This window comes from Phymastichus coffea, unplaced genomic scaffold (genome assembly GCF_024137745.1).
Source record: "Phymastichus coffea isolate CEN01 unplaced genomic scaffold, Cenicafe_Pcof_1.1 PCOF00003, whole genome shotgun sequence".
In the NCBI taxonomy this organism is placed as follows: domain Eukaryota; kingdom Metazoa; phylum Arthropoda; class Insecta; order Hymenoptera; family Eulophidae; genus Phymastichus; species Phymastichus coffea.
In genome coordinates this window covers 9,096,241-9,107,483 of record NW_026706814.1, presented here as the reverse complement: position 1 = coordinate 9,107,483, position 11,243 = coordinate 9,096,241, and the positions used below count along the sequence as shown (strand labels likewise).

At 31.9% G+C, this 11,243-nt stretch overlaps 1 protein-coding gene across 2 annotated transcripts in view; it reads right to left on the bottom strand.

The window, feature by feature from the left end:
• Positions 1 to 2,233: 2,233 nt before the first annotated feature.
• The window catches only part of LOC131664074 (potassium voltage-gated channel protein Shaker), a 1,178,399-nt gene continuing 1,169,389 nt past the window's right edge, over positions 2,234 to 11,243 (bottom strand). For both annotated transcript variants that reach the window (XM_058934949.1, XM_058934943.1), the window contains one exon: positions 2,234 to 2,934. The gene's annotated coding sequence lies outside the window, so the exon portion shown is untranslated. The remainder of the gene's footprint in view (positions 2,935 to 11,243) is intronic.

The following is an 11,243-nucleotide window of genomic DNA, read 5'->3' as shown; positions in this document are numbered from 1 at the left end:
GAAACCTAAAGATACCTGACTCATTTGTACGCATGTCTTTAGTTGTGATGATGTATGTGGGAAATACGAATTTGATCTATCGGTGAGTCATTTGATCCTCAGATGACTTTGGAGGGTCATGTTGGAAAAAATAGAAAATACATATTTGGACGTAAAATTTCCCGCTCTTTCCGAATCCGTGGTCAGATTTTATGTTTTCCCGTAGTAAATGCGTTTGACCTTCAAATGTCTTTGAACACGACGTGCTGGGGTTATGTGGACCTCGGATTTGGAATCAGCGCTTCGAAATACATATAGGGTATCAATTTTGCCGAAGGACTTTTTCCGGTTCCCATTTGTGGTCCTGTGTAATTTATAGCTTTCTAATTATAAATTTTTGAAATTTAAGAAATGTAGTTTATGGAGTGGTTTTTTAATATAAGTAACGATTATTATAACTGAGTGCTTTTGTTTAGAAATATATGCTTTACTGCTGTATTATACTTTGATAATAAAAGGTTCAGAAAGTCTTGATGACGTTTGAGAATGCAACTAATCTTATTATTCATTTGTCAATTATTTGCAAATAAATTAGATGTCTTAGCCTCATATTATTTCAGTCAAGTAATATTATTGCAGTCAGTTGATTCAACGATTTACTGCAGCTATAGTTAGTTCCAGTCTATCGCTCGCTATAGATCGCTTGCTTAATACATGCAAATTTATCGTGGTAAACTCATTTTTATTTATCTAACGATGATAAAATAATAAAAAGTATTGAAGTAGTTGAATAATAACTAATTTATTAGAAAAAAAATATTTACCTTTTGAAAAATATATAGAGAAAAAAATGATCGATGTGGATTCGAACTGACATCCCCAAGTATGCGTAGCAAAAAGACACACACCTTAGACCTCACTTTATTTATTTCAGGCAATTGTTTATTTGAGATAATTTTTGTATTGCTTGACCTTAGCTAGCTTATCAATTTTTCGCTGGGAATCAGTGTAACAAATAATCAGCTAGCTCGCTCGATAATCTCGGTTTTCTTCTCGAGTTATCGTATGTTTAAGACGTTGTAATAATGAAATAAGTTATCAAGTATCTGCATAAAATTGGATTACATTTCCAGTGCCATTAATGATGATTTTGAATTTTATTAATTTATGTACGTAATTTGCAGTATTACTCACTAGGTTGCGTACAGATGGAGTAGTTGAGCATGCTAAAACTACAGTCAAGCAAAGTGACTGATGTCATCGTCTCACGTGACTCGATTAGAAAGAGACAGCAGTCCTCAAATTCTTCGCTCTTTCTCGCTCTAAACAGGAGCGTCTACGAAACATGGTAACATACGGTCTAGACTTTATATGTCTATGTTTTCCGCCCCTCCCAAATTTAGCTAGATAGACATAGTTTCAAAAGTGCTAGCTTATTGTGCCTCAACAAAATTTTATGCACAACAAAGCATACCTTCAGCAATAACTCTTCCAAGCTTTTTGTCAATGCTTTGCCAGCTCCCGAGCGAGCTTGCTGCAAAGACGCCACAAAAACTTGATAGAGCGACCACTGTAGAAAGGCAATTAACGGACATCGACATAAATGTCGATCTTTTTAGTAATACACAGTTTTTTGTTGAGATCTGTGCGTGGATATCATAATACCTTGTTTTGTGGCGGGATTTTATATTATACGTATAATGGTTTCACGTGTATTAGTTAGCTTCGCGAGTTCGGTTTCTTTGTTGTGATTAAATGAATCTCTCTCTGTTATTTGTATATTTCTTGATTGCACAAAATATATATATTGTCTTAATAACTGCAAGTAACTTCATTTAACGTTACTAACCCTGCATATGATTTACCTCTAGTTGTATAATTGCGCATAACTTAGTCTAAGCTTAATCTTTTCAACCAGTGATAAAATACAAATATGACAAGATCGAGACGACGGTTCATAACACAAAAAAAATCAGTAAATAGTCGACGGAAATTAAAAGAAAATTTTTCTTGTTATATTGAATGTACATACCACCACCGTAATTATTATTATATTTTTCATAATCATTTGTGTTCGCTATTGATTCCACTGTTGAATTAGATTATAAAATAAATTTGTAGAATAAAAGAAATTTTTTTACTTAATATGTATTGTAGTTTAAATTGTTTGCACAATTTAATAAAAACATCAACTATGTATATTATATAAATATAATGTAGTAAAAATCTAACATTTACATGCTTATATTAATAGACTTCATAATACAGCTAAACGGGAATTTTCGCATTCGTCGGTAATTATTAACATATTTACATGAATATATTTACCTATATTTTTCAAATAAGGCATACTTTTCATTGCTTAAGATTCTAATTACAAAAATTAATCTAATTACAAATGATAGTCCTCTGTAGTCCTGTCGAAATGTATTGCTCTATAACATTTACTTCTAATGCAATATTCCAAACAATCTAAATTGTAAATATTAATTTTGATATATATCATAATTATTATCGATGCCTCCATGGACGTTCTTAGTTTCGTGCATAATTTAAATTCTATGAAAAACGGAATATTTATACAAGCTCACTTTTTGAAATATACAAAAACATTGTTAAATTTAGCGCTTCTAATTACGTAACTATTTTAAGTTTTCTTTCATATCTTGAAGGACGAATGGTATGCCGTTGAACACTGGATTCGGTGGTACTGCTATATAGAATTTACGTTTTTGTTTTTATTATAATAATTTACTATTTCGAACACATCATTTGTTTTCTTCTTGACAGAAATATGATTTTTCACAAGTCTTTTGGTACGTGTATAAAAGATACTTGGCCCATATCTGAATATTTATCCACGTACAAAGAACTTATATTATAATCAGGTACGTCGTAAAGAGTTGATACTGTACCGAAAACTTTTCTGTACAAACGCACTCATGGAGTCTAATTCTGAAAACAAAAAAAAATTATCATTAGAAGCTTATTTTTTTATATTGGACGAAGTTTATTTACAATCTGTCTTATATATTAATACACTAAGTATATGTTATTACTATATGAAATATGGAATTGACATTAGAGAGAATACTCCATACGAATACGAATAAGAATCATAGGGTTCAATGTTACTAAAACTTTCGATTAAAATCTTTCCAGGATTTTAATATTCTAGTTTGAAGTTAGAAGCTTATAACGAAAAAAATTAATTTTAATAACTATATATTACTAATAAGAGATACCGCGTCTAAGACTAATAGATTTTGTTCAAATTTAGTTTTCATTTTTATAGAAATAGAACATTTTCTAACTATTCTATCTTATGACGTTTTGTTCAGATATAATTTGCACCTTCTATCTTGTATATAAAAAAATATAGGAGTCATAATAACTAAGTAAGTAATAGCTATTGTAATTTCAGTCCTATTTAAGAGAAAGCTAAGATTAAATCTTTCTATTTGTCAAAAGTTGTTAAAAAATACCAATCTCATTACAAGTGTCAATTAGGATTTTTTATTCAAGACAAAAATCAAAATTTTTAAATGTTTTTCCAAAAAAGTGCTAAATTATAATTAAAATAAAAATTTCGATCGTAATATAAATTATAGATAAATAGGAAATTCGTTTAATCAAAAGTATCCAGTTTCCATTTTTATAGTTTAATACACACACGTACCCAAGCGTACATAAACAGGCATATACGAGGTGTGATCAAAAAGTAAGGTGAATTTTTATTTTTCTCAAAAAATATTTATTTATTCATCAATTTTTATTTTATCTCCTTCAAAGTAATCCCCCTCGGATATAATGCACTTGTGCCAACGCTTTTTCCAATCCACAAAGCATTTAAAAAAATCATTTTTTGTGATCTTGTTTAGTTCATCCTTCGATGCCGTCTTTATCTCCTCAATCGTGGCAAAACGCCGTCCTTTCATGGGCCTCTTCAGTTTTGGGAACAAGAAGAAGTCACAGAGGGGCCAGATCTGGGGAATACGGTGCCTGTGGCATCGTTACTGTGTTGGTTTTAGCCAAAAATTCGCGCACAAGCAACGATGTGTGAGCAGGGGCATTATCATGGTGCAAAAGCCAATTTTTATTTTTCCACAAATTCGTACGTTTCTGGCGGATTGCTTCGCGCAAATTGCGCATAACTTGCAGGTAATTTACTGTTCTACCCTGTGGCAAGAACTCATGATGCACCACGCCCCTGCAGTCAAAGAAAACTGTAAGCAAAACCTTTACATTTGATCGAACTTGGCGTGCTTTTTTTGGTCTTGGTGATCCAGAATGCCTCCACTGGGACGATTGAGTCTTAGTCTCGACGTCATAACCGTATACCCATGTTTCGTCACCTGTTATAACCCTGTTGAGTAAATCTGGATCATCGTTGACGTCATTTAGTAGCTCTTGGGCGATGCTCATGCGACGTTTCTTTTGGTCGAAATTGAGCAATTTCGGAACAAACTTCGCTGACACACGTCTTATGTCTAAAACACTCGTCAAAATTGATTGGCACGAACCAAATGAGATGCCAATATCATCAGCAATTTCTCTAATGGTAATTCGACGATTTCCCAACACTATTTTCTTCACTTCTTCAACATTCTCATCAGTTGTTGATGTGCTGGGGCGTCCAGAACGAGGTTCGTCGTCGGTGTCTTCTCGGCCTTCTTGGAAGAGTTTATACCACTTGTAAACATTTTTTTGGCTTAAAGTAGACTCACCGTATGCCACTTTCAGCATTTCAAGTGTTTTGGAACATTTGATTCCATTTTTCACACAAAATTTAATGCAAACTCTTTGATCCATGTTTTTAGACAGCAGAAAATCGTGGAGCACGCAAAACATTTCTAACCTTGATGCCTCTCACAAACAAACCAAACATACTACAAAGCTGAAATTTGGAACGTATGTTCTAGACGAGTGTACCGACATAACCAAAAAAAAATTCGAAGATCGAACGGACGTAGCCCGCTAAATTTCAAAATTCACCTTACTTTTTGATCACACCTCGTATACACCTGGGCAAATCCGCATGAAGTCACTAGATGAAAATGTTTTTAACGAAAATATGTTACTCTAGTTTTTATACATGTATATAACATTATATCTTAAAAATAAAAATTGCATTTTTAGAAGAAATTTAAAATAGCGATTTTTTGTGTTTTTGTAAAAATTCCCATTGTTAAGCTCATTTTAACTTATAAAGGTCATATCTTAGGTATAAACAAATATATCTAGTTTTACTCTAGATGACAGATATATCATTAGTCTTTTTTAAATATACAACATGAAATAAATCTTTATGTAAATACAACAAAGTTCAGAACAAGTATCTAACATCTGTAATAGGTAAGATATATTATTTCCTTTCTCAAGAGATTGGTATGTACTCTTTCAGCTAACAGTGTTTGAAGGAATAGAGCGCACTTTTAACATCCAGTGATATCCACTTTTGATATAAGGTAATATTTTCCTTGGATGGGTAGTTCAAAAAGAACTTCTAAGACTCTCTGCTATAATTTTGGTAAGATATGATGGGTGAATATTCTTGACAAAATTCGTGTCGGTCAGAAAAGATTCTCTTGTTTTTCTTTTTCTTATCATTCATCTTTTTCTTCGATTGCCCGTATCAATTCATTAAGAATTAGTCTCTTAAAAAGTTTATTGAGTCAATTATATCCGGCAGTCTATATTATGATGGGTTGGCCTATCTGATATACCCATTGCTATCAAAATCAGCTTGCTGTAAAGCTACTTTGCTTTTGGTCGGAAAAAACTTTCAATTAAAAAGTAACATTTGAAGTTTTTTAGCGCCATCAATTGCAAAATCTCATTAGGGATGCAACTGACTCCAGAGCTTTTCTAAGTGCTCAGTTTACTCTCTGCGGTCTTCAGAAGTCAAGGGATAGGAGTTCTCCTAATCGTCTACTTACTTCATTTAAGAAGCTGGTATGAGGTTATCGTGATAAAAATAATACTTATACAATTTTTTGTAGATTTAGTTCATCATTTTGTGTACGTACTCCACTTGTTTTGCATCGTTTGCCTACTACACAGGTCGATCTCCAAAAAAAAAAGACATAAATACGATTATATATTTCTGAAAGTATTCGATTAATGAATCCGAATCTGGTTTTAGAATTGATTCATCACCTACGGTTTTCGAGATTAAGATTCGAGATTCTACACTGAGAAAAATAAACTTATATAATTTATTATATTTGTGGTAAAAATTGCTATAAAATATGCAACGGTAGTCGATTTGATTAATCGATTCGTTCGCGATTCGGTAATACCCGCGACATTAGAGCGAACGACTAAGAGAGAGAGAGAGGGCGCGCGAGATTTTAAAAGTTTCAATTAAGCCTCAGCTGATTTCGCGATAGTATCGCCGTGTTTAGTATTTGTACTGTGTTTCCCCGTTATAAATTACAAGTTTCCTGGGACTATTTCATACGTGCGTGAGTACAGCAATAAAGCAGTAGCAGCAGCATTAAAGCAGCAGCAAGCAGCAGCAGAATTTTGATGCGAGGCAGCGCAGCTGATTAGAGGAGCATCGACCGTTGATTTTCTTCAACAACAATTACGGCTGATCACCGTAATTGCACCGCAGGGTATGTGCACCTCACTTTATTATTGCGCGACAAAATACTTTCGAAAGTATTTTGTCAATCGTGAGCGTAATTTTTGTATTCGCGCCGAGCGTTAGATTTCGCGGCAACTTTCGAGTTATCTCTCTCTCTCTCCCATCGAATTATAATTTATAATTATGAATCCTATTCGCGTGCGTTAGTCTTTCGGCCCATAAAAGACTTGTAATTTTTATTGATTAAACTTTGTTAATTTTATTCGCCGTTTACGTCATTTCGTTTCCTATTAGCTTAATAGATCTATAAAGGCTTAATCCTAAGTCCTAATCCGATTTCGTCTAGGGGATTAGGCAGATTAGGCATTAAGTCATTCATACTGAAGATAGATCGAGTGTCACAAGTCAAGTGACTTAAGATGAGTTCAACTCGGTTGGAAAGAAGACACTGAAACGAAATCAGCAAACGTAAAGGCGGTTACACGTATAACTATACATGCTTAACGGAGCGGCGGGTAACTCTGCATCGTGGGAGTTTGTGCGTTAATAAATTTCTCATTTTGTAGGATAACCACCCCGTTACAAATATTAGAAAAGTAGGATATACTCATTTTATAGTAAAAATTACTGTTATGTGGTAAAGTTAAAAATTACAAATTTCACTCTCGAACATAGTAAAATTTAACTGTTTTTATAATTAATTTTGATATTTGACTGATTAAAATTTACTATTCATACAATAAAATTTGTTATTTGACATCATAACATTTATATTATGTTGCAATAAATTTTATTCTTTGGATTTTAGGAATTTTTTAATTCAATGCAGTAAAAATTAAATAAATTAAAGTTAAATATTAAATAGGATTATTGTAATTTTTGTAACGGTTCGAAAATCAAAAAAAAAAATTTTAATATTTTATCTTAGGTCGTTAATAATTGGAATATACATTCACACACACATGGACACACACATATTCCAGTTATAACGACGATATTGAATGAAGTAAAAATCAAATTATATAGCTAGATTATATAGTATAGTAGATATCTATATTTAACCTAACATTCGCAGATTGTATTAACTTATAAGTTGCTTCGCACGCATTTTTACATATACGTATGTTCAGAAACTCTTCTTATATTCAGAATATCCTCTATTAAGTAGCCATTTTTTTTGTCACTTGTAAGATGGAAGATGCAATCTACATTCAAGAACTTTAATGATAATAGCGTAACTAACGCGGTATAATGGTATCACGCGCGCACTTTAGTTTTCTTAGTACTAAACAGAGCTATATTATGTTGCTTTTTTTACTATTTGAAATAGTAAATTTTGATAGGATTTGGTTACAGTTTCAGAAAATGATATATTTTACTATGTCACATCGATACTAAAAAGAATGCACGTGACGAGCTATGGTAACTGATCATATATTGGTAATTTAACTTCCTATAATGCCAATTGTTAACCTTCCTGGGAAGATTTGTAAATCTATCTAGCCAGAGGGATTTGGCTAAGCACGTTCTCCATGTCAATTTCGTGAATATTACGCACCGCATATTAATTTAGCAGAAAGAAAGGGAAGGGACACGTCAGCCTATGGTATAAAAATGCTGGATCAGGATCCGCAAGGCCGGCAGCAGTAGTTCAGTAATTCAGTAGTATAGTACTACTGTATTATTTTTAAGTTTCGCTACCCGGACACTTAGAACGGGAATTATATTCTGCTAAGCATTATAAATTTGTCTTTTCAAACAAAAAATCTTAATCAAGTGCAAACATCCGAAACTCTTTCATGAAACCTTCTTTAAACCTGGTCCACGCAAGATAAGAAACTTAGTTATTTACCTACGCGCTCAAACCGGAACGGCGTTATCCCTTTAACCAACCTTTGATAACCTCCTGATTAAGATCCAACCTTTACCTACGCGACAGTATTTTAAACATCATCACGTATGTATGTATGAGATTTATTTCAGCCAAATACATAGGCCCAGAAATGTACTTGGTTTTCTACATCGAAGCTGTTATGTTTTAATGTCTATTACAGTACATATACACAAGATAAATGCATAAATAATTAAGAACATGAATAAATAAATAAACTAATAGATGGCTAGAACAGTACACAAATAGAAAGAAAATAAGAAAGGTATAGAGATATCATTAGATACCCATTTTACATAGATATTATTATATAATTTTACATTTTTGCTTTTTTTCATTTTTCATTTTTACTTCTTTACATTTTAAGCTTACAGTTTTACATTATCATTAGATATCATTAGATACCCATTTTACATAGATATTATTATATAATTTTACATTTTTGCTTTTTTTCATTTTTCATTTTTACTTCTTTACATTTTAAGCTTACAGTTTTACATTTTATATCTTTTACATTTATACATTTTTACAAATATATATTTTTACATATACACATTTTTACTTTTATACATTTTTTACATCTTTACATTTATACATTTTTTACATCTTTACATTTTATATATTTTTACATATACAGTATATACCATGAAATCTTACATTATTACATATTCCTCTTCTTATTTGCCCTTTAGCCCTATTCCTTTTGAACCTCATCTATTATCTAATTTTATTCTATCTTTTCTCGTGCTTTTTTTTGATTTTTGCGTTCTCCGTTTGACAACGCTCCCCTTTTTCTTCTAGCTATTATCTAATTCATTCTTTCTTTCCCACTCTACTTTTTTCCTCTCTATTTTCCTAACCCATGTTCCTATAATATGACTATTCTTTTCTTCCCAAACCATATTCAGCTCTCTCTTCAGTTGTTCATAACCCGCTCTATCTGATATCCACTCCTTTCTTAGTTCACAGTTTTCTAGGAGGTGTTCTATCGTACTATCTTCTTTTTCACAGATCTCGCATCTTCACTTTTCCTTCGTTTTCCAATATTTATTTGCTGTTTCCAGGTTTCCACATCTTATTTTTGCAATTTCTTTGTAATTTCTATGACTTTTGGTCAGGTATTCCGGCTTCCTAATGTTTGGATTTCTTTGTACTTTTTATTATATTTCGAGTTTTCTATTCTACATCCTACGATTTGTTCTTGTATTGCACTTTCTCTTCCCAATATCTCTAATTCTACATCTTTCTCTCTTCTTTCCAAATTTTCAATCTCCATTGAGCTAAGGCCCAGGCTATTCAGATGTTTTTCTTTAGTTTTTATGTAATTATCCTTCTCTTTTTCCTTTTGTTTTTCCAGCCAGCATTTTTTCGTTAGTCTAGTATCGTTCTCTTCTTTTATCCTTTTTTCAAATTCCATTGCCCTCACTCCCCATCTTCCCTTCATCTTCTCTAAATTCATTTCTTTATATATTATATATCTAATTGTACAAAAATATAATCCTAGCACCCATCTCCAGTATAGCATCTGGATATCTTCTAGTTCTTTTCATTCTTCCCATCTCCATGTTTCCACTCCATATTCAATCACACTCCTTACTAAATAATTAAACAGTGCCTCTGTTTTTGCTATATCCCATTTTAGTGCTCTTTCTCCTAGACCCCAGACTTCCTTGACTGCCGCTATTCCCTTTTACTTTAGCTCCTTGATGTGATCCTTAAAGTTCACCCCCACATTAAAGTAAAATGCCAGATATTTAAACGTTCTTACCTGTTTAATTTCTTTTCTTTTCCATACCCATTTTCCTTTTTTTTTTTCATTTGCCTTTTTGTTAAAAATCAGTATCTTTGTTTTCTCTGTACTTAATATCAAATCTCTCTCATTAAGAAATTTTTTCAGCGTATCCATCATATCTAGCATAGCCTCATAACATCATAAATTTGATCATTAACGTGGTAATTATTGATACGATTCGCTGCACCAACTGTCACGATAACAGGTTGAAATGTTTCTTTATCCTGAGAGAAGGTTTTTTTTTAACTCTTGGAGATTCGCTTGTATTTGATTTTCTACCTGCAATCAGAAAAATCTTTTAAGATAAAAGTTATTGAAATAAAATACTTTTCTGAGAATATTGTAGTTTACGTCAACACGCAGTATAAAAGATTTTCTACGCTCTTGCAATGACAATTGTTTTGATGGTTCTTTTCGTGATGATCTTGAAGCTTCTTGGTTTTCTTAATTTTCATCTTCTGTGCGTTTTCTTTTATCACTTCTCTTAGGTAGTTTGATGATATTGCACAATAAATATAAAAGGAGAAAATTCTCTTTATCTGAAAAATTGGAACAATTTATTTTAACTTTATAAACAATTACTATGAACCTATCATAAAGAAAAAAATTATTCACGCTGTTTGCTTATAAAAATATACAGAAAACTTACACAAGACAATAGGAATAATAAATGCATAAAAAAGTACAAATTTAATCGAATTAATTTAACCACCAATACTCAAATCACCAGATGTTAAGACACCAAATAATATCTTGTCATCTGCAGTTTTATTGATCCATTCTGTCCTAAACATTTGACCAAAGTAGATTTTATTTTCTGCCACTTTTCAAATGATACAAATTGTTTATCGCGATGTAATAAATCAAAATCGAGATGAAACTGTATAAAAATTGTAATGAGTGATATTTACTATATTTATAGATGTTCAATAATAATCAATTTCATATCAATCCTTTGGCATCCTGAACTTTTAAACATGGAAATTTAC